At 40.0% G+C, this 22,020-nt stretch overlaps 1 long non-coding RNA gene across 3 annotated transcripts in view; it reads right to left on the reverse strand.

Moving 5' to 3' along the window:
• The window catches only part of LOC123645051, a 53,856-nt gene that overhangs the window by 26,783 nt on the left and 5,053 nt on the right, over positions 1 to 22,020 (reverse strand). For 2 of the 3 annotated variants that reach the window (XR_006737388.1, XR_006737387.1), the window contains exons 2-4: positions 14,958 to 15,034; positions 14,776 to 14,838; positions 12,721 to 12,801 (exon numbers count right to left, since the gene is read on the reverse strand). This is a non-coding gene — a long non-coding RNA (uncharacterized LOC123645051). The remainder of the gene's footprint in view (positions 1 to 12,720; positions 12,802 to 14,775; positions 14,839 to 14,957; positions 15,035 to 22,020) is intronic. The other variant, XR_006737386.1, reaches the window with a different exon arrangement.

Consider the following 22,020-nt stretch of genomic DNA (forward strand, 5'->3'; position numbering starts at 1 on the left):
CCACCAGTCCCACCAAAGGAGAAGCTCGGAGTCGGAGGGCCCAAAGGGGCCGTGCCAGTACCAGGCGCCGCGTTCGGCCTGCTCCTTCGGTGGTCCTGAGTTTTCCCCGAGCCCCACGCCCGGGCGTCAATCTCGTCAACGGAAAAGAAACCGAACTCCATAACATAATTTGAAAGAGATTTAATCTGAGCCAAATTTGAGACTCATGACCTTGAACCACGCCCAAGAGGCCTCTAGGTAAAGTCATAAATCAATACGTGGCAGGTACACATCCCTTTGGCCTGAAGAGGTGGGCCATCTGGAAGCAGGGGCTTGCAGGTTATAGGCAGCGGCGGCAGTGTTGGGGGAGGGTGAGCCTCAAAATTTTATTTTAGTTCGCAAGTGCCCCCCTTTGGCCAAGATATGTCAGAGAGACAGCATCTATGGCCAAACTTTTATGACCTTTAACTTTCACATCCACTTAATTTTTAATGACCATTGACATACTGAAGTTTAGTTTCAAAGATCAGTGAATTAGACAAAATCATCTTTTCACAAAATACTTTTATAGTATTTTCATTAAAAAGTTTTGTATGGAATTATTTTCCTTTTGTCTACAAGTTTTAATTACACACAAATACAGATGATCACCTCAACTCTTAGAAAAACCTAGGAAGTTAAAGTAACTTTGAAGTGTTTGTTAGTCGCCCATTTTATTGGCATTCCTAAATACAAAGAAAACAAGGCATAAGCTTTAAACTTATGTTTAAGAACCAATGTTGTAGTATTTTACCTTACAAACGAGCCAAACATTTTATGATTATCTCTTTTAAATTAACATAATGACTTTAAGATTTTCAATTATAGGAAAATTTTATTCATTTGTATTTACCTACTTTATCTTATCTATTCATTTACCTTAGCAGTTTACTTAGATTCCAGCTATTCGTTTAAGTTACATTTCTGTTTGCCATTTTTGTACCTGTAAATTAGATCTGTAACACGGAACAGGGATTAAAATATAGTTTAAGTTACTGGCTTTTCAATCTTTTTTTTTTTTGAGACAGAGTCTCACTTTGTTGCCCGGGCTAGAGTGAGTGTCATGGCATCAGCCTAGCTCACAGCAACCTCAAACTCCTGGGCTTAAGTGATCCTACTGCCTCAGCCTCCCGAGTAGCTGGGACTACAGCCATGTGCCACCATGCCCAGCTAATTTTTTCTATATATATTTTTAGTTGTCCAGATAATTTATTTCTATTTTTAGTAGAGACGGGGTCTCGCTCGGGCTGGTCTGGAACTCCTGACCTCGAGCGATCCACCCACCTCGGCCTCCCAGAGGGCGAGGATTACAGGCATGAGCCACCGCGCCCAGCCTTGGCTTTTCAATCTTAAACTCGTAAACCTTACTGAGAAAAGCAAGTAAGTACTTCAGTAAGACTTAGTAAACAAATAAGACATAATCTTTAAATGTTATGAACGTAGTAGACTTTTTAGAACATCCCATCATTTTGTTAGATCCTTCCAAAACGTCATGTCCCAAAACAGAATTTATTGATATCACAGGGATCAAAGTGTCTCTGGTTCCCAAAGTCTGGGAGCAAAGGCCCCCAAAAGGTCCCCATGAAGACCTGTTGAGAATTTACTGCCGTGAAGATAAACCAGGAGAAATGATTAAAACTTATGCATTCACACCTTCAGAACAAACACTCAAAGGTGCAGGGAAAACTGTCCACTATTTATGTTGAAACCATGGACAGTGCAGTAGAAATGACTGGCCCAAAAGGGGGTGCGCTCATTCGAACAGGCCGAGTGGCAGAACCAGCAAGGCTTTTACACTGAGATTCTGCTTGGCCTCTCTCCAGTGTGCCTTCCTCCCTTCCGGGCTGCAGGGCGGCAAGGCCCTTTCTGGCATGGGGTTTTAGGGTAAAACAAAGTAAGAACAAAGCAGGTCAGATAATTACTTCATGGCCATTTTACACAGACTAAGTTTGGGTTTTAAGGCTAACTTTCAGAAAAAAAGGGGTTCTGGGCTGTATGACCTGCCTTGGGTAGAGGGATTCTGGTTTTTATGGCCTGCTTCAGGGAGGGGTTGGTACAAGAGGCAGGCAGACGAGGCAAGGTCAGAACGTTTTTGCTACTGAAGCCATGGTTTTAAGTTTTCTGAATACCATATCAACATAAGATAACCTGAGTGTAGACTGAGAGAGAGAGAGACAGAGAGAGAGGGAAAAAAACAAAACATAACCTCTCAGCGCCAGTCCTCAGCACCTCAAACAATGATGAAAAGAAGCAGCATGCTTTCTCCGTGAGGATCAAGATTAAGCTGTCTGGAAAACCATCTAAATGGTCTCAGAACAATTTTTTGTTTGGGGGGGTATACACTTGAGTACACGCAATATTATAAAGAGTAAGACTGTTTTTTGATCCTCTGGATTGTAAACATCATTCACTTTTCATCTTAAATGACTACACAAAAATTAATAATTTACAAATGTTTTTCCCAGGCACAAACTTTGTCACAGCCACATAATGTACACATAACCGGATCACTTGTAAAGAGTGGGACAAAAATGGACAAGACCAAGGGAAAACCAAAGCTTTCAACTTAAGCTCTTCTAACCACAACTTCCAGGACAACTCTGAGTCCCTGACACTCTGGTTAACATTACATGACAGTGTGTTTAGAAACACCTTCTGTGTACCTCTCTATACACACTGAATCAGTGGAGGTAAACTCTATCTGTCTTTAGGGTTAAAAGACCAAAACCGAAATATTTTCATACCCCTTTGACCAATAACTGGCATCAGGATCTCCATGTAGCCTTTCCATTGTAAATTCCGTAAAGAATGAGTTATCTGGACATCAACAGAAAAAGTTAGCAGGGTTTAGAGTAGCCAGAAAAGGAGAGAGAGAAATAGCTCGAGACACTTCAACTCTATAGCATGGTAGGTCGACCGTTTCGGCTCTGAATTTTCCTGGATGTAATTTGCTCTTTCGTAAAAACTTGTGCACAAGCATTAGCTGTAACCAGCTGGAGCCCTACAAACACCTGGCATGCCTTCCACTCTTTTCATTTCCAGAACTACTTGCAAGTAGAGGCACCACACACCAACTGCGGTGCCCCATGGGGGTCATTCTCCCTTGTCTTTCCTCCATTTTAAAGGATGTCCCATTTTTTCTTTAAAAGAAGCAACCGAACTGTTACACGGGGTTTGGTGTCGTGGATCAGAGTGTGCTGCTTGTGGGTGGGGCTCCTCAAGGTCTCACCACTGAGTGGCTCCCACCCTCTTAGGTGTCTCAGGTTTCTCTCTCGGAGGTCTAGCACCTCCGAGAGGGCTCCAAATGCCGAGTGATCAGCTCTTATATGCGTTTCCTGGAAGAGCCTTCTTTTAATTAACATGTGGGGGGGGGTTCCCTATGGGGCCACTCGTGCCTCAGGGAATCGCCCCAGGCAACTCCCACCTGGGACCCCGGTCGCCCGGGGCTCCCAAGGCTGGGAGGAGTAAGGTTGCCCCTTCTCTTCGGAGCTGAGGAACTCAGTCTCTCATTTATCTACCAACAAGACAGTTCAGTTTCCTCTTTCAAAAATGCACAGCAAAGCCAATTGAGATTAATTTTAGGATAAAAAGACAAGCGAGAAGACCCTTTAGGATGCACCTCCAAATCTAAGTTAGGATCCCAAACAACAATTCCTAGGAAAAGAACCGGCTCAGAGTAAACCAAGACCATCAACCAAAAATGGCGCTCGGGACGACCCACCAGTCCCACCAAAGGAGAAGCTCGGAGTCGGAGGGCCCAAAGGGGCCATGCCAGTACCAGGTGCCGCGTTCGGCCTGCTCCTTCGGTGGTCCTGAGTCTTCCCCGAGCCCCACGCCCGGGCGTCAATCTCGTCAACGGAAAAGAAACCAAACTCCATAACATAATTTGAAGATTTAATCTGAGCCAAATTTGAGGCTCATGACTCCAAGGCACGCCCAAGAGGCCTTGAGGAAGTGGACTCGCTGTGGCTGATATGTTATAGCTTGGTTTTATGCATTTCAGGGAGACAGGGGTCATAGGTAAAGTCATAAATCAATACGTAAGAGGCACACATTGGTTTCGCCTGAAGAGGTGGGCCCTCTTGAAGCGGGCAGGGGCTCGCAGGTTATAGGCAACGGCGATGTGTGTGTATGGGGGGTGAGCCTCAAAATTTTATTTTAGTTCGCAAGTCCCCACTTTTGGCCAAGATATGTCAGAGAGACAGCATCTATGGCCAAACTTTTATGAGCTTTAACTTTTATATCCACTTAATTTCTAATGACCATTGACATACTGAAGTTTAGTTTCAAAGATCAGTGAATTAGACAAAATCATCTTTTCACAAAATACTGATATCTTATGATATTTTCATTAAAAAATTTTGTATGGAATTATTTTTCTTTCATCTACAAGTTTTACTTACACACATATACGGACAATCACGTCAACTCTTAGAAAAACCTAGGAAGTTAAAGTAACTTTGAAGTGTTTGTTAGTTGCCCATTTTATTGGCATTCCTAAATACAAATATAACAAGGTATAAGCTTTAAACTTATGTTTAAGAACCAATGTTGTAGTATTTTACCTTACAAACGAGCGAAACGTTTTATAATTCTCTCTTTTAAATTAACATAATGACTTTAAGATTTTCAATTATAGGAAAATTTTATTCATTTGTATTTACCTACTTTATCTTATCTATTCATTTACCTTAGCGGTTTACGTAGATTCCACCTACTCGTTTAAGTTACTTTTCTGTTTGCCATTTTTGTACCCTGTAAATTAGATCTGTAACATGGAACAGGGATTAAAATATACTTTATGTTATTGGCTTTTCATTCTTAAACTCATAAATCTTACCGAGAAAAGCAAGTAAGTACTGCAGTAAGACTTAGTAAACAAATATGACATCACTTTTAAATGTTATAAATGTAGTTGACGTTTTAGAACATCCCATTAGTTCGTTAGATCCTTCCAAGATGTCACGTCCCAAAACAGAATTTATTGACATCACAGGGATCAAAGTGTTTCTGGTCCCCAAACTCTGGGAGCAAAGGCCCCCAAAAGGTTCCCATGAAGACCTGTTGAGAATTTACTGCCGTGGACATTACTAGGAGAAATGATTACAACTTATGCATGCACACCTTCAGAACAAACACTCAAAGGTGCAGCGGAAACTGTCCATTATTTATGTTGAAAGCATGGACAGGGCAGTAGAAATGACTGGCCCAAAAGGGGGTGCGCTCATTCTAACAGGCCGAGTGTCAGAACCAGCAAGGCTTTTACATTGAGATTCTGCTCGGACTCTCTCCAGTGTGCCTTCTTCCCTTCTGGGCCACAGGGCAGCAAGGCCCTTTCTGGCACGGGGTTTTACGGTAAAACAAAGTAAGAACAAAGTAGGTCAGATAATTACTTCATGGCCATTTTACATAGACTAAGTTTGGGTTTTAAGGCTAGCTTTCAGAAAAAAAGGGGTTCTGAGCTGTACAGCCTGCCTTGGGTAGAGGGATTCTGGTTTTTATGGCCGGCTTCAGGGAGGGATTGGTACAAGAGGCAGGCAGACAAGGCAAGAACATTTTTGCTACTGAAGCCATGGTTTTAAGTTTTCTGAATCCCATATCAACATAAGATCACCTGAGTGTACACTTAGACAGAGAGAGAGACAGAGAGACAGAAGAAAAAAAAAAAAAACTCTCAGCGCCACTCCTCAGCACCTCAAACAATGATACAAAGAAGTAGCATGCTTTTTCCGTGAGGATCAAGACTAAGCTGTCTGGAAAAGAATCTAAATGTTCTCAGAACAATTTGGGGGGGGGGCTGTACACTTGAGTACATGCAATATTCATAAAGAGTAAGACTGTTTTGAGATTCTCTGGATTATAATCATCATTCACTTTTCATCTTAACATAAATTACTACACAAAAATTAATAATTTACAAATGTTTTTCCCAGGCACAAACTTTGTCACAGCCACATAATGTACACATAACCGGATCGCTTGTAAAGAGTGGGACAAAAATGGACAAGACCAAGGGAAAACCAAAGCTTTCAACTTAAGCTCTTCTAACCACAACTTCCAGGACAACTCTGAGTCCCTGACACTCTGGTTAACATTACATGACAGTGTGTTTAGAAACACCTTCTGTGTACCTCTCTATACACACTGAATCAGTGGAGGTAAACTCTATCTGCCTTTAGGGTTGAAAGACCAAAACGGAAATATTTTCATACCCCTTTGACCAATAACTGGCATCAGGATCTCCATGTAGCCTTTCCATTGTAAATGCCGTAAAGAATGAGTTATCTGGACATCAACAGAAAAAGTTAGCAGGGTTTAGAGTAGCCAGAAAAGAAGAGAGAGAAATAGCTCAAGACACTTCAACTCTATAGCGCGGTAGGTCGACCGTTTCGGCTCTGAATTTTCCTGGATGTCATTTGCCCTTTCGTAAAAACTTGTGCACAAGCATTAGCTATAACCAGCTGGAGCCCTACCAACACCTGCCATGCCTTCCACTCTTTTCATTTCCAGAACTACTTGCAAGTAGAGGCACCACACACCAACTGCGGTGCCCCATGGGGGGTCATTCTTTCTTGTCTTTCCTCCATTTTAAAGGATGTCCCATTTTTTCTTTAAAAGAAGCAACCGAACTGTAACACGGGGTTTGGTGTCGTGGATCAGAGTGTGCTGCTTGTGGGTGGGGCTCCTCAAGGTCTCACCACTGAGCCGCTCCCACCCTCTTAGGTGTCTCAGGTTTCTCTCTCGGAGGTCTAGCACCTCCGAGAGGGCTCCAAACGCCGAGTGATCAGCTCTTATATGCGTTTCCTGGAAGAGCCTTCTTTTAATTAACGTGTGTGGGGGTTCCCTATGGGGCCACTTGCGCCTCAGGGAATCGCCCCAGGCAACTCCCACCTGTGACCCCGGTTGCCGGGTCTCCCAAACTGGGAGGAGTAAGGTTGCCCCTTCTCTTCGGAGCTGAGGAACTCAGTCTCTCATTTATCTACCAACAAGACAGTTCAGTTTCCTCTTTCTAAAATGCACAGCAAAGCCAATTGAGATTAATTTTAGGATAAAAAGACAAGGGAGAAGACCCTTTAGGATGCACCTCCAAATCTAAGTTAGGATCCCAAACAACAATTCCTAGGAAAAGAACCGGCTCAGAGTAAACCAAGAACATCAACCAAAAACGGCGCTCGGGACGAACCACCAGTCCCACCAAAGGAGAAGCTCAGTGTCGGAGGGCCCAAAGGGGCCGTGCTGGTACCCGGGGCCACGTTCGGGCTGCTCCTTCAGTGGTCCTGAGTCTTCCCCGAGCGCCACGCCCAGGCGTCAATCTCGTCAATGGAAAAGAAACCAAACTCCGTAACATAACTTGAAAGAGATTTAATCTGAGCCAAATTTGAGACTCATGACCTCGAACCACGCCCAAGAGGCCTCTAGGTAAAGTCATAAATTAATACATGGCAGGTACACATCCCTTTGGCCTGAAGAGGTGGGCCATCTGGAAGCAGCGGCTTGCAGGTTATAGGCAGCTGCGGCACTATTGGGGGAGGGTGAGCCTCAAAATTTTACTTTAGTTCACAAGTCTCCCCTTTTGGCCAAGATATGTCAGAGAGATGGCATCTATGGCCAAACTTTTATGACCTGTAACTTTCACATCCACTTAATTTTTAATGACCATTGACATACTGAAGTTTACTTTCAAAGATCAGTGAATTAGACAAAATCATCTTTTCACAAAATACTTATATCTTATGATATTTTCATTAAAAAATTTTGTATGGAATTATTTTCCTTTCATCTACAAGTTTTAATTACACACATATACAGATGATCACGTCAACTCTTACAAAAACCTAAGAAGTTAAAGTAACTTTGAAGTGTTAGTCGCCCATTTTATTGGCATTCCTAAATACAAATATAACAAGGTATAAGCTTTAACCTTATGTTTAAGAACCAATGTTGTAGTCTTTTACCTTATAAATGATCCAAACATTTTATGAGTATCTCTTTTAAATTAACATAATGACTTCAAGATTTTGAAATATAGGAAAATTTTATTCATTTGTATTTACCTACTTTATCTTATCTATTCATTTACCTTAGCAGTTTACGTAGATTCCAGCTATTCGTTTAAGTTACTTTTCTGTTTGCCATTTTTGTACCCTGTAAATTAGATCTGTAACATGGAACAGGGATTAAAATATCGTTTAAGTTACTGGCTTTTCAATGTTAACCTCGTAAATTTTACCGAGAAAAGCAAGTAAGTCCTTCAGTAAGACTTAGTCAGCAAATATGACATCACTTTTAAATGTTATAAACGTAGTAGACATTTTATAACATCCCATCAGTTCGTTAGATCCTTCCAAAACGTCACGTCCCAAAATAGAATTTATTGACATCACAGGGATGAAAGTCTCTCTGGTCCCCAAAGTCGGGGAGCAAAGGCCCAAAAAGGTCCCTGTGAAGACCTGTTGAGAATTTACTGCTGAGAAGGTTACTAGGAAAAAGGAATAAAACTTATGCATGGACAACTTCAGAACGTACACTCAAAGGTGCAGGGGAAACTGCCCATTATTTATGTTGAAAGCATGGCCAGTGCAGTAGAAATGACTGGCCCAAAAGGGGGTGCGCTCACTCTAACAGGCCAAGTGGCAGAACCAGCAAGGCTTTTACATTTAGATTCTGCTTGGCCTCTCTCCAGTGTGCCTTCCTCCCTTCTGGGCTGCAGGGTGGCAAGGCCCTTTCTGGCATGGGGTTTTACAGTAAAACAAAGTAAGAACAAAGCAGGTCAGATAATTACTTCATGGCCATTTTACATAGACTAAGTTTGGGTTTTGAGGCTAGCTTTCAGAAAAACAGGGGTTCTGGGCTGTACAACCTGCCTTGGGTAGAGGGATTCTGGTTTTTATGGCTGGCTTCAGGGAGGGGTTGGTACAAGATGCAGGCAGACGAGGCAAGGTCAGAACATTTTTGCTCCTGAAGCCTTCGTTTTAAGTTAAGTTTTCTGAATCTGATATCAACATAAGATCACCTGAGTGTAGGCTCAGAGAGAGAGAGACAGAGAAAGAAAAAAAAAAAAAAACAACTCTAAGCGCCAGTCCTCAGCAACTCAAACAATGACACGAAAAAGTAGCATGCTTTCTCCGTGAGGATCAAGATTAAGCTGTCTGGAAACAATCTAAATGTTCTCAGAACAATTTTTTTTGGGGGGGGCTGTACACGAGTACACGCAATATTCATAAAGAGTAAGACTGTTTTCAGATTCTCTGGATTGCAATCATCATTCACTTTTCAGCTTAAAATAAATTACTACACAAAAATTAATAATTTACAAACATTTTCCCCAGGCACAAACTTTGTCACACCCACATAATGTACACATAACCTGCTCGCTTGTAAAGAGTGGGACAAAAATTGATGAGACGAAGGGAAAACCGAAGCTTTCACCTTAAGCTCTTCTAACCACAACTTCTAGGACAACTCTGAGTCCCTGACACTCCGGTTAACATTACATGACAGTGCGTTTAGAAACACCTCCTGTGTACCTCTCTATACACAGTGAATCAGTGGAGGTAAACTCTGTCTGCCTTTAGGGTTAAGAGACCAAAATGGAAATATTTTCATACCCCTTTGACCAATAACTGGCATCAGGATCTCCATGTAGCCTTTCCATTGTAAATGCCGTAAAGAATGAGTTATCTGGACATCAACAGAAAAACTTAGCAGGGTTGAGTAGCCAGAAAAGAAGAGAGAGAAATAGCTCAAGACACTTCAACTCTATAGGCGGTAGGTAGACCGTTTCAACTCTGAATTTTCCTGGATGTAATTTGCCCTTTCGTAAAAACTTGTGCACAAGCATTAGCTATAACCAGCTGGAGCCCTACCAACACCTGGCATGCCTTCCACTCTTTTCATTTCCGGAACTACTTGCAAGTAGAGGTACCACACACCAACTGCGGTGCCCCATGGGGGTCATTCTCCCTTGTCTTTCCTCGATTTTAAAGGATGTCCCATTTTTTCTTTAAAAGAAGCAACCGAACTGTAACACGGGGTTGGGTGTTGTGGATCAGAGTGTGCTGCTTGTGGGTGGGGCTCCTCAAGGTCTCACCACTGAGTGAGTCGCTCCCACCCTCTTAGGTGTCTCAGGTTTCTCTCTCTCGGAGGTCTAGCACCTCCGAGAGGGCTCCAAACGCCGAGTGATCAGCTCTTATATGCGTTTCCTGGAAGAGCCTTCTTTTAATTAATGTGTGGGGGGGGGGGGTTCCCTATGGGGCCACTCGCGCCTCAGGGATTCGCCCCAGGCAACTCCCACCCGGGACCCCGGTCGCCCGGGTCTCCCAAGGCTGGGAGGAGTAAGGTTGCCCCTTCTCTTCGGAGCTGAGGAGCTCAGTCTCTCATTTATCTACCAACAAGACAGTTCAGTTTCCTCTTTCAAAAATGCACAGCAAAGCCAACTGAGATTAATTTTAGGATAAAAAGACAAGGGAGAAGACCCTTTAGGATGCACCTCCAAATCTAAGTTAGGATCCCAAACAACAATTCCTAGGAAAAGAACCGGCTCAGAGTAAACCAAGACCATCAACCAAAAACGGCGCTCGGGACGACCCACCAGTCCAACCAAAGAAGCTCCGAGTCCGAGGGCCCAAAGGGGCCATGCTGGTACCCGGCGCCGCATTCGGGGTGCTCCTTTGGTGTTCCTCAAGCAAATTAATCTGTCAAACTGAAAATACTGTAGAGTCAGAATTCAGTAACACAAAGCCAAATGCGGGCAGAAAACTGTCATGTGCAGAGAGGAGGAGGAGAATGAACACACAGAGATGCAGAGGCAAGAAACCATATTAACTGGTACATGAGAAGGGAGAGGAGAAGCCACAGTTCCCAAACCTTCTGTTTAGGTCCCCATGTAACCTAATTGTACTTTCTTTCCTTCCTTCCTACTGTGGAAGGAAACAAAAAATTCACCCTCCATGTGAAGTGTCACTGAGATGAGACGAAAAGAGTTTCCAGAAAGAAATGACTAATTTAAAGAGGCCAAGGAGTCACGAAGGCAGATGGGGAAAGACCATTGAAAACGTCACCAGTGACAATGGAAAGAGGAGTTCAAGTGAAATTGTAAAGACTGAGGACAGATTATTAGGACAAACGAGAGAAGCAACCAAAGAAATTGAGACATTGGATATAAATCACTTCATTGAGAAGTCTGGCAATAAGAACACAAGACAGATAAGGAGAGTAACGTCAAAGGAATGCAAAGTCAAGTGAAAATCCTGTCGGGATAAAGAAGGGCTATGCCTGACTGAGAGTAGAGACAAAGGTCTGTGAATGGAAACGGTAATGCTATAGAAAAGGAATGTGATAACTCCAGGAATTAGGAAAGGATTGGAAAACAGACAAAGTTGAAAGAGATCCCTTTAATCTTACTAAGGGAAAAATTTAGATTCATTTATTCAACGAATATTTTTCTTTCATCCATTTATTAAAAAGGGATTTGTGCTGATCTGTAAATTCAAAGTAACTCCAGTAAAAATCCAAGTAAGATTTTTGTTGTAGATAGACAAGTTGAATTATAAAATTTATATAGCAAGACAAAACAGACTAGAACAGCCACAATTTTAAAAAATAATAAAGTTAGAGGACTCATTCCACCTGATTTCAAGAGTTACTATAAAGCTACAGTAATCAAGGCCATGTAGTATGGGTGGAAAAATAGATAGAGTTAAATGGAACTGTCACAGTCTAGAAATAGATCCACACAAATGGGGCAACTGATATTTGGCCAAGGTGCAAAGGTAATTCAATGGACATTAGACAGTCTCCTCAACAAATGACACTGGCACAATTCCATACGCAAAATAGAAACAAATACAAAGAATCAAAACCACCACAATTCAACCTCAAACAATTTATAAAAATTAACTCAAAACCTTTGTGACCTTGAATTATGCTAAGAGCTCTTAGCTACAACACTAAAAAGTTACAAAAGCAAAATTGATAGTTTATACTTTATGAAAATTAAAAACCCCTGCTAAGAAAGACACTGTTAAGATGAAAAGACAAGGCACAAGCTGAGAAAAATTATTTGCAAATCACATATCTATCTGATAAAGAATTCAAAAGTCAGTAAGAAAATAACTGAATAAAAATGAGGAATACTTGAACAGGAATGAAGTACTTACACACACAACAGCATGGATCAACGTCAAGTGCATTAAGCTAAGTAAAAGAAGCCAGACTACTGGGGATACATAGTATGGTTTCATTGACATGACATTCTGAAATAGGTAAAATTTTAAGAATAGGAAATATATCAGAGCATGAGAGAATTTTCTGGAATGAGGAAACTGTTCTGTATCTTGATTATGGTGGAGGTTACTTGCCCGTATGCCTTCATCTAAAGTCATGGACACCAAAATGTGCATTTTACTACATGTACATTGAAAAGAAAGGTCTGTGGATGCCTACGGGATCCCAGGCATTTTGCTGAGAAGTGGAAAGAGTGAACAAAGCAAACTTCCATCATTTTCCACATCGTGTTTAAAATTTCAGTGAGGTAAAGATGAGGGCATAAAAAAATAAAATGACTGCATTTTATGGTTTCAACAATTATGAGATAACGTTAGCTACAAAAAGTGATGAAAGTATAATAATTAGTCACTTATAGAGTAGCACTATTCAAGAATAAAGAATTAAAAAAAAGACTGTAAAGCAGCAGTCCCCCACCTTTTTGGCATCATTCCTTTCACAGCCATCTTTACATCACTGTTTTTTTTTTTTTTTTTTTGGAAAGCAAGAGATGCATATCTAAAATACAAAAGCAGAAAACCAAAAGATTTTTCATTAATGACTTTAAATTACCTCAAACTTAATTTTGTAACCACTGGCTCATATATAGTTTTCAAAATAATAAATGCTCTTATAAAGGATGATATACTAAGCTGGGCAGGGTGGCTCACGCCTGTAATCCTAGCACTCTGGGAGGCCAAGGTGGGTGGATCGTTCAAGGTCAGGAGTTCGAGACCAGCCTGAGCAAGAGCGAGACCTGTTTCTACTAAAAATAGAAAGAAATTATCTGCCCAACTAAAAATATATGTAGAAAAAATTAGCCAGGCATGGTGGCACACGCCTGTAATCCCAGCTACTCGGAAGGCTGAGGCAGTAGGATTGCTTAAGCCCAGGAGTTTGAGGTTGCTGTGAGCTAGACTGATTCCAGGGCACTCTAGCCCGGGCAACAGAGTGAGACTCTGTCTCCCAAAAAAAAAAAAATGGTTGATATACTTAGCTTGAAATCAGGAAGAATGTTTATTTAGGATAACTAAATAAAAACCAAATTAAAGATGACAAATAAAAGATAGTAAGCATTTCTCATGAATTATCTCCTATTAATTTTATATTAAAATTTAACATAAAACATTTGCAAAGCTGATGTATGATAAAGTTGCAGAGACTAGCAATCTGGGGACTATTTATACTAAAAAAATTAAAATTAATTCCTATGTTCAAACATAACCTCCAGATGACCCAAAGGCCTGCAATGTGAAAGTCAAAATTTAAAACATTTACCAGAATATTTAAGAGAATATCTTTATGGCCTTGTTGTGGGGAAATATGTAGACCAAAAAAAGAGCTGGAATATCTAATCAGAATTTTAGCCATATAATTGAGGCAGTCAAGCAAGAGCTATTCCTATAAAAGCACAGACCTAGACAGTGGCAGGATACATACCAAATCTAAAAAGTGGTTGTTTTCAAATGATGCGACTATGGATAATTTTTTATAACCTCCTTGTATTTTTGCATTTAATTGTATTTCCTAAATTTCCACACAGTATGTATAATAATTAAGAAAAAAAAACCCACAGTTTGTTTTAAGGATTCAACAAGATATTGAAAGAATCTTTCACATCAGGTAATACTAGAATTATAATACTACTTTACTATAATGAAATGTATTAATACCACATTAATGAGTAAAATTTAAAAAGCACATACTCTTAGGTGACTCCATTAAATAAAATTAAACACCTATTTTTTAACAAATTTCAACCCCAACTACAAACAGGATTCTCTTAATTGATAAAGATTTTCATATTTGAAATGAACAGCCAGCACTTTTTATCAGAAGATAGTAAAGGTATTTCCATCACCACTGTGATTTGAATGATCTGAGAATGTCACAAAATAGAAAGTACCAATGTATATATTGGAAGAGATTATATATAGATGATGTAGCTATCTACCTAAAAAGTATATAAGTGTCATCTAAAAAGCAATTAAAATTAGAAATAATAGAATACAATTTTCTGCGCATCTACTATGTGCTAGGCTTTACTCCTAGTGCTTTACATACTTAACTCATAGTTTCACAACAACGCTATGACAGTACTATTAACCTCACTTTATAGACAAAGAGAAGGCTGAGGTACAAAAAGATTAAGTAAATTGCCCAAATTTATTCATAAAGTTGCTAACAGACCTGGGAATTGAGCCAAAGTTATCTATTTCTGGAGCCCATTCTCCTTAACTAAGGCACTCTAATGACAAGCTACAAAGTATAATCAAAGAAAGATCTGATTAAGAACAGCACAAACTAATGACTGCAGCTATTTGTCTATAATGACTGCAACTATTTGTCTACGTGTCCCCCTATACTAGCCTGGGACACTCCTGTGGGAATGGCCTTTGACTTTATCACCACTGTGGCTGATGTCTGCTACAGAACCTCTAGTGAACAGCAGGCACACAGTAATGCACATTTGACTGAATTTGGGAAACACACCTGTAATTAGTAGAAGAATCATAAATTGAAATTTCAGAAACTTGGTATTTCTGGAAATGAGACCTTCAATCAGCATAAAAAAAGAGAAATAACTTTGTGAAAAGTAGAAACACAACAAATGATCATAATATGAACAATTAACAAACTTAAAAATGAAGTTCAAAAAAGAAATCTTGGCATACCTCAGATACCGAAGGACAGAGACCACCAATATGTACCAAATAACCTTTATCTCTTCGTAAGGGTTCGGCATTCATTTCTGCTTGTAGAAAAACACAATATACCACAGAAATGATCATTATTGTATTGAGAAGTTTAAGAGAAAATGAAAAATTGCTAAATATTTCATGGTTTCTTTTTACTATCACAAAGCTTATTATAAAGTTATCAGCAAATATCAGCAAGACCAGACTAAAGACCAAAAGCCTGGAGTACAGTGCTAAGATTTCTGGGCCTTAATCATATCTTAAAAAATAAATGGGTTGGATTAGTTAATATTAAGTCTCTCATAGCTCAAATGAATAAATTACATCTAAAAGGAGTAATCAGTTACACCTGTCCCTTGGTATCCCTGGGGGACTGGTTCTAGGACTCCCTGCAGATACCAAGATCTGAGGATGCTCAAATCCCTTATATAAAATCGCATAGTATTTGCAATATAATCCACACCCATCTTCCTGTATACTTTAAATCATCTCTAGATTATTTATACTACCTAATACAATGTAAATTCTATGTAAATAATTGTTATGCTGCATTGTTTAGCAAATAATGACAAGAAAGTTGGTTGAATCCATGACTACAGAACCCATGGGCTGACTGTACATCACGACTAAAAAAGTCTGTCATTTGTCCTTGGTTCAGAGAAGTGCTATGAGAACACTGGATGTACACAGGATCTTAACTCCTTAGTGTCAGCACTGGCTAGAGCTAGTGGTTTCAGAGACCTCTTTACACACATTCCTTTGCTGGGGAAATAGCGCACCAAGAAAACCTTTCAATCAGACAAATATCAACAGCAGGTATTATATAGCTTGTGATAATGTTAAGAGCACATACAAAAAAGAGACAAATAACTTGAGTTAGTATGATTTTGGAAACCACAAATACGAGGATTATAGATAATTTTTTTCTTGCTTGACAAAAAAAATTGAAAATTCTTAGACTGCAATCTCATAGTCAATATTGTGAAGGGAACCTGGTCTGAAATCAAAAAAGATTCAGTAAATTGAGATTTGATGGCCGGGCGCGGTGGCTCATGCCTGTAATCCTAGCACTCTGGGAGGCCAAGGAGGGCAGATTGTTTGAGCTCAGGAGTTTGAGAGCAGCCTGAGGAAGAGAAAGACCCCGTCTCTACTAAAAACAGAAAGAAATGACTTGGACAGCTAAAAATCTATATAGAAAAAAATTAGCCGGGCATGGTGGCACATGCCTGTAGTCCCAGCTATTCGGGAGGCTGAGGCAGAAGGATTGCTTGAGCCCAGGAGTTTGAGGTTGCTGTGAGGTAGGTTGACACCACGGCACTCACTCTAGGCTGGGCAACAGAGTAAGACACTGTCTCAAAAAAAAAAAAAAAACATATCCACACAAAAAAACCCGTACATGAATTTTCATAGCAGCGTTGTTCATCATAGTTGTTTGGGTTCACTCACTCACTATCTATTCATTAGTGAATACATAAGTCAAATGTTGTATATCCTACAATGGAATAATATTTAGCCATAAAAGAGAATGATGTACTATTGATATACACTGTCCAGATCACACTTGAAACATTATGCAAAATGAAAAAAAGCCAGTTGGCCACACAGCATATAATTCCATTTATATCACATGTCCAAAGAGGCGAATCTAGAAAGATGAAATATGTTAGTGGTTGCCAGGGACTGAGGAGAGGGAAGAACGGGGAACGACTACTAATTTCTTTTTTTGGGGGGGCGGGGTGATGAAAATATTGTAAAATTAGATAGTGGCAAGGGCTGTATAACTCTGACTTATGTACTTTAAAAAGGTGTTTATGTTATGTGAATAATCTCAATAAGGCTGTTACAGTAAAAAAATTATTTCTCCCCTCACTCCCGCAAAACAGAAAAATTGGTTACTTAGGATGTACTCGCAGAAGTACTAAGTTCTGCTCTGTGACATTGCCAAAGTGCTTCTGCAACAGGTTCCACAGATTTGTGCTCCCTCCAGCACTGCATTTAGCACCTGTGTCACTGTGCGCACGTCTCAATCAGCAGCATCTCTTAAATCTGATAAAAAAAATTTTATTATTGGTTAAACACTTTCTTCTCCTATTTTCATCATATATTTCTTTTCAAAGGGTCAGTTCTTAGCCTTTAAAATTTACCATCTTTATGCATACAGCACAAATGCTTCAATTTCTCAGGAAATGTAGAAATAGTTACTTTCTTGCCATTTTGGTCAGCAATAATTAACTCATCCCAATGGGTTCCATTTCAGCTTTTAACAATAAAACCTGACTTGAAGTCAAATATTTTGAACAGTTATAAGAACCACTCTGCTTCTCAGACAGGGAAATTAAGAGGGTCACTACAATATGAGTCCACCTGGGTTATGTCTATTTCCAGTTTCCTGGCTGCAATTCACTTTCAAGTGAAATGTCCAAGTGGCTCCCAAGATATTTTAAAACCATAAGGTGTAGCAGAAAGGAAATGAAACATTTATCGGCATCTTCTACAAGCCAAGTGCTTTATGTGTATTACTTCATTTAATCTTAATAAGCCTATTACCCTCACTTAAATGAAAAGAAAAATAAAAATCACCACGGGTAAGAACTTGCCATGCAGCAAATATGTGCCAGAGTTAGGGACCAAACTGAGGTGTGTCTAACTCCAAAGTCCATATTCTTTCTGCCACTGTACAGCACTTCCCAAGCTTACTGACTCTGAAAAATCAGAAAAGACTTCAAATGTGAGTTCTGCCACTTACTGTGTGACTAGTTTCTAAGCTTCTTTAGAACAGTTTACAAAAACAAAATAAATGTAAAAAGAGGAGGCTAAAAACTCACTGTGGAATGAAACTTTTTAAAAAATAACACTTTTTTAAAACAGCAAACTGTATGGAATAATTCTAAACACTTTTCTCGAATTTATCTCAAGATTCACTTTACCTTCCAACAAACAGAGACACCTGCATATCCATTCACAAACATATAATGTGGATGAAAAACATTTTTTAGTGACTACACTGCCAGTCTCTAAACAAGAAATACATCATTTCTCAGTAAAAAAAATCCACATTGACTACACTGCTTTTTATTTTTCTTTACCATGTGAGAAGTGCTTTCCACAACACATGCACCGACCAGGATGTAGCATTGCGGGGTAAGAGAAATGGCTACTGAACAGAAAATGACTACAAGAGCTTGCGAGCAAGCAGTAATACAACACAGAAAATGACATAGCTAAAAACAAGGCAAAACATCAACAGCCTACTTCTACCCTAGGTAACAGGTACCTTTCCTGTGGCAAAGGAAAAAAACATTTAAATTATAAAACCCTTAAAGGATATTTGATTGGCTTTAAAAATTGCTACTTCAGGCCCAGCACAGTGGCTCGTGCCTGTAAGCCTAGCACTCTGGGAGGCCGAAGGGGGAGAATCCCTTCAGCTCAGGAGTTCAAGACCAGCTTGAGCATGAGTGAGACCCCATCTCTACCACAAACAGAAAAAAGTAGCCGGGCACGGTGGCCCATTCCTGTAGTCCCAACTACTTGGAAGGCTGCGGCACGAGGATCACTTGAGCCGAGAAGTAGGAGGTTGCAGAGAGATATAACGACTCCATCAGCACTCTAGCCCCAGCAACTGAGTAAGAGCTGTCTCAAAAAAAAATTGCTGGCCGGGCACGGTGGCTCATGCCTGTAATCCTAGCACTCTGGGAGGCCGAGGCGCACGGATCGTTTGAACTCAGGAGTTTGAGACCAGTCTGAGCAAGAGCAAGACCCCGTCTCTACTAAACATAGAAAGAACTTATACGGACAGCTAAAAATATATATAGAAAAATTAGCCGAGCATGGTGGTGCATGCCTGTAGTCCCAGCTACTCAGGAGGCTGAGGCAGGAGGATTGCCTGAGCCCAGGAGTCTGAGGTTGCTGTGAGCAAGGTTGACGCCAGGGCACTCTAGCCCAGGCAACAGACTAAGACTCTGTCTCAAAAAAAAAAAAAAAAAAAAAAATTGCTACCTTAAGACCTAAACAATTACTTGACAAGATTGGGACTGGTAATTTCCAAGAATGCAATACACCAATACATATCAGCAATTCTTCCACAAGAATTTTCAGTCATAAAACAAAAGTCAAATCAGACATTAACATAAGAATTCTTACATGCTAAATTTTCTTTTTCTAAAAACTCCCTCACTCTGACACACAAAAAGGGTAGCAATATCTAATAAAACTGTCATACTACACATAGATGAAGGATGTCAAAAAAACACATTTTTCTTCTAGAAGTTTTTAATATTAAGACATCAGTAGGACTTGGGCAGTCTAAAAAATATGAACATATTTACAGGCCCATATTTCACCATATGGCTATTTAAAATAATTCTACTTTACATAGAGTCAGGAACGGTTTTTGTTAGCTAGTATAAAACAATCAGGCTATTGTACAATGGTGAGAGAGCTCCTAAGAAAACAATTACTGCTTAAGTAATTCTCATCTCCAGTTGACTCTGCCACATTCTGCTCTCCATAAACACCATTGTTTTTAATCACAACTTTACTGACAGCTTTACCCTTGTCAAACAAAATTTTCACTTTCCAATAAGACCCTTTCAAACTGAAGTAATAAAAAGCAATGCTTATATGATCATAACATTTGCTAAGGCAAAATGTTATAGAATAGTATGTATAATAAGATCCTACTTTTGTGAAAAAGCATATATTCACTGATTTATCTGGAAGGACACTCAGCAAAATATTACCAGCGGTTGGTTATCTTGCGGTGGTAGGCGTAAAGGTTTCTTCTTTACCTTATATGTACTTTCTGATGCTCTATATTAAACACTTTTTTTTCATATGCACATAAGAGAACAATTTGAGTTAAAGGATAGGAAATGTGGGTGTCATATTTTATAACAATTCAATACCACCAGTTCAAATCCACTTATTCAGAATTAACATAAAGCAAATGTTGCTCAAGAAATACCAATAAATTCCCCTGAGCCAACAAAGTTCAATTTTCAAACAATAAACTTCCTCAGATAAGAAAATGATGCCTGTAATTTCATGTCTCTTTACTGGAGAGCTGGGGGGAGGGTTGGAAATGGGCTGGAATGTCCAGGTAACCACAGGAAAGATAACAGGAAAAAACTCGAGAAACAAGACAAAATCATTTCATTGATTTAGTGACATTTATTTGTAGAAGAAATCATGGAGTAGCAAAAGTAAATGATCAGAAAATGTAAGCAAGCGCTTCAAGAGTAATAATGGGCAAAAGAAGAAAAAAGCCAGAAAAAAAAAAAAAAAACCAAAGAATTGAACTCGGACATATTTATGTAAATCATGCTGGGGGGAAAAAAAGGGTAGATAATGCCGTATCACTAACTGAATCGGATCTGCTTTCTTGACTAGAAAAGGAACACCTTTCAAAAGGCTTAGTTACTGCTCAGTAGCAAAACCAAGAACATTCTCAGAGGAATCTGAAGATCTTTCGTGCCTGCTTTGGAATAAGCTAAACTATTAGATATACAGTTAAATAACATACAAACATATAAATAGCTAATTTTATGCATTAAATGAATTTCAACTAATCATCAGATGTGAAGGGAACATAATTTTGAAAAAGAAAGAAAGTAAAGCACTGAGGTAATTTCACTAACTCCTATGAAGAAATTATCTTTAAACCAAACCAACTAACTACTAGGTTAAAACATAAGACATTGCCAATATTCAAGCAAAAACCAGCAATTTCACATGGGCCCACCCAGTGGTCTCCTGATAAATACTGAACCACCACCTCTTTTGAAAGACAGAGCCCTGATCTGCAGCTTTTGCCCACTCCCGTGTTGTAACTGTCCCCCCACGGCCAGTCCAAGCTGCAGACGAGGCACCGGGCGCGGACTCGGAGCGAGAGGCACAGGCACCCACCGACGTCAGCACCACTGGCTCCACGGGACACGCTGAGGACCAGAGCAGGTCCCAGACTGTCTCACCCTTTTCTAAAACCAGGCTTTTGTCTGACTGATCCAGTTTCTGTCTTCCCCAGGTCAGAAGAAATGTGCTGTTGACAGTTTAAAATACTAGTACACTAAAATCATTCATAACAGAACAGCTGAGACTGGTACCCGGTTTCATCCATTCAACACTTCACTGCACACCTGTTTGGTGCCAGGTAGCGTTCTGGGCATTGTGGACAGCAGGGAACAAGACAAAGGAGGTCCCTGCTCTCATAAGAAATATACATAAAAATACATAATTTCAAGGACTGAGAAATGCCATGAAGAAATTAAAACAGTAATGGGGAAGCTATTTTAAACGGAGTGGTGACTTAGGTGATATTTAAGCTGAGACCTTAAAGTTAAGGGGCCAGGCTCCAGATCTGGGAAAGACCATTCAGACAAAGGAAACGACTAGTGTAAAAGTCCTAAGGCAAGACCAAGCATGGCATGTTTGAGAAATTGAACAGACTAACTTGGATAGAGTGTAATGAGCAAAGGTGAGATTGTCTGAGAGGTTGTCAGAGGCAGGAAGATCTCCTGAGCCCAGGAATTCAAGACCAGCCTGGGCAACACAGCAAGACCCCATCTCTAAAAAAAAAAAAAAAATTCTGCTCAGCTGGGCACGGTGGTACACGCCTGTAGTCCCAGCTACTCAAGAGGCAATGGCAGGAGATTGCCAATGTAAAAACCTCCAATAGAAGTCTCATAGTTTTAGGGAGGGATTTTCAGTGTACAAAAATGTATTGGTATACCTGTCCTCTTGGTACTGTACTGCCTATGTAGTCCCCCCTTAAAAAAGGAGAGGAATATAAGTACATTTATTGTTCTGCATGGCAAATTAGTAGCTAGCTACAACAATCCCAGGAGTTATGATCACACCACTAGACTCCAGCCTGGGCAACAGAGCAAAACTATGTCTCTTTAAAAAAAAAAAAAAAAAACTGTGACTACAGCTGAAATAAACTTAGTGGTAGGACTACACACCAGCTCAGAAATAAGGATCTTATTAACCCAAGATGGTTACTTCATACGTGAAATGCTAACATATGAATTCAAGTACATCA

Source organism: Lemur catta, chromosome 9 (genome assembly GCF_020740605.2).
Source record: "Lemur catta isolate mLemCat1 chromosome 9, mLemCat1.pri, whole genome shotgun sequence".
Lineage (NCBI taxonomy): Eukaryota > Metazoa > Chordata > Mammalia > Primates > Lemuridae > Lemur > Lemur catta.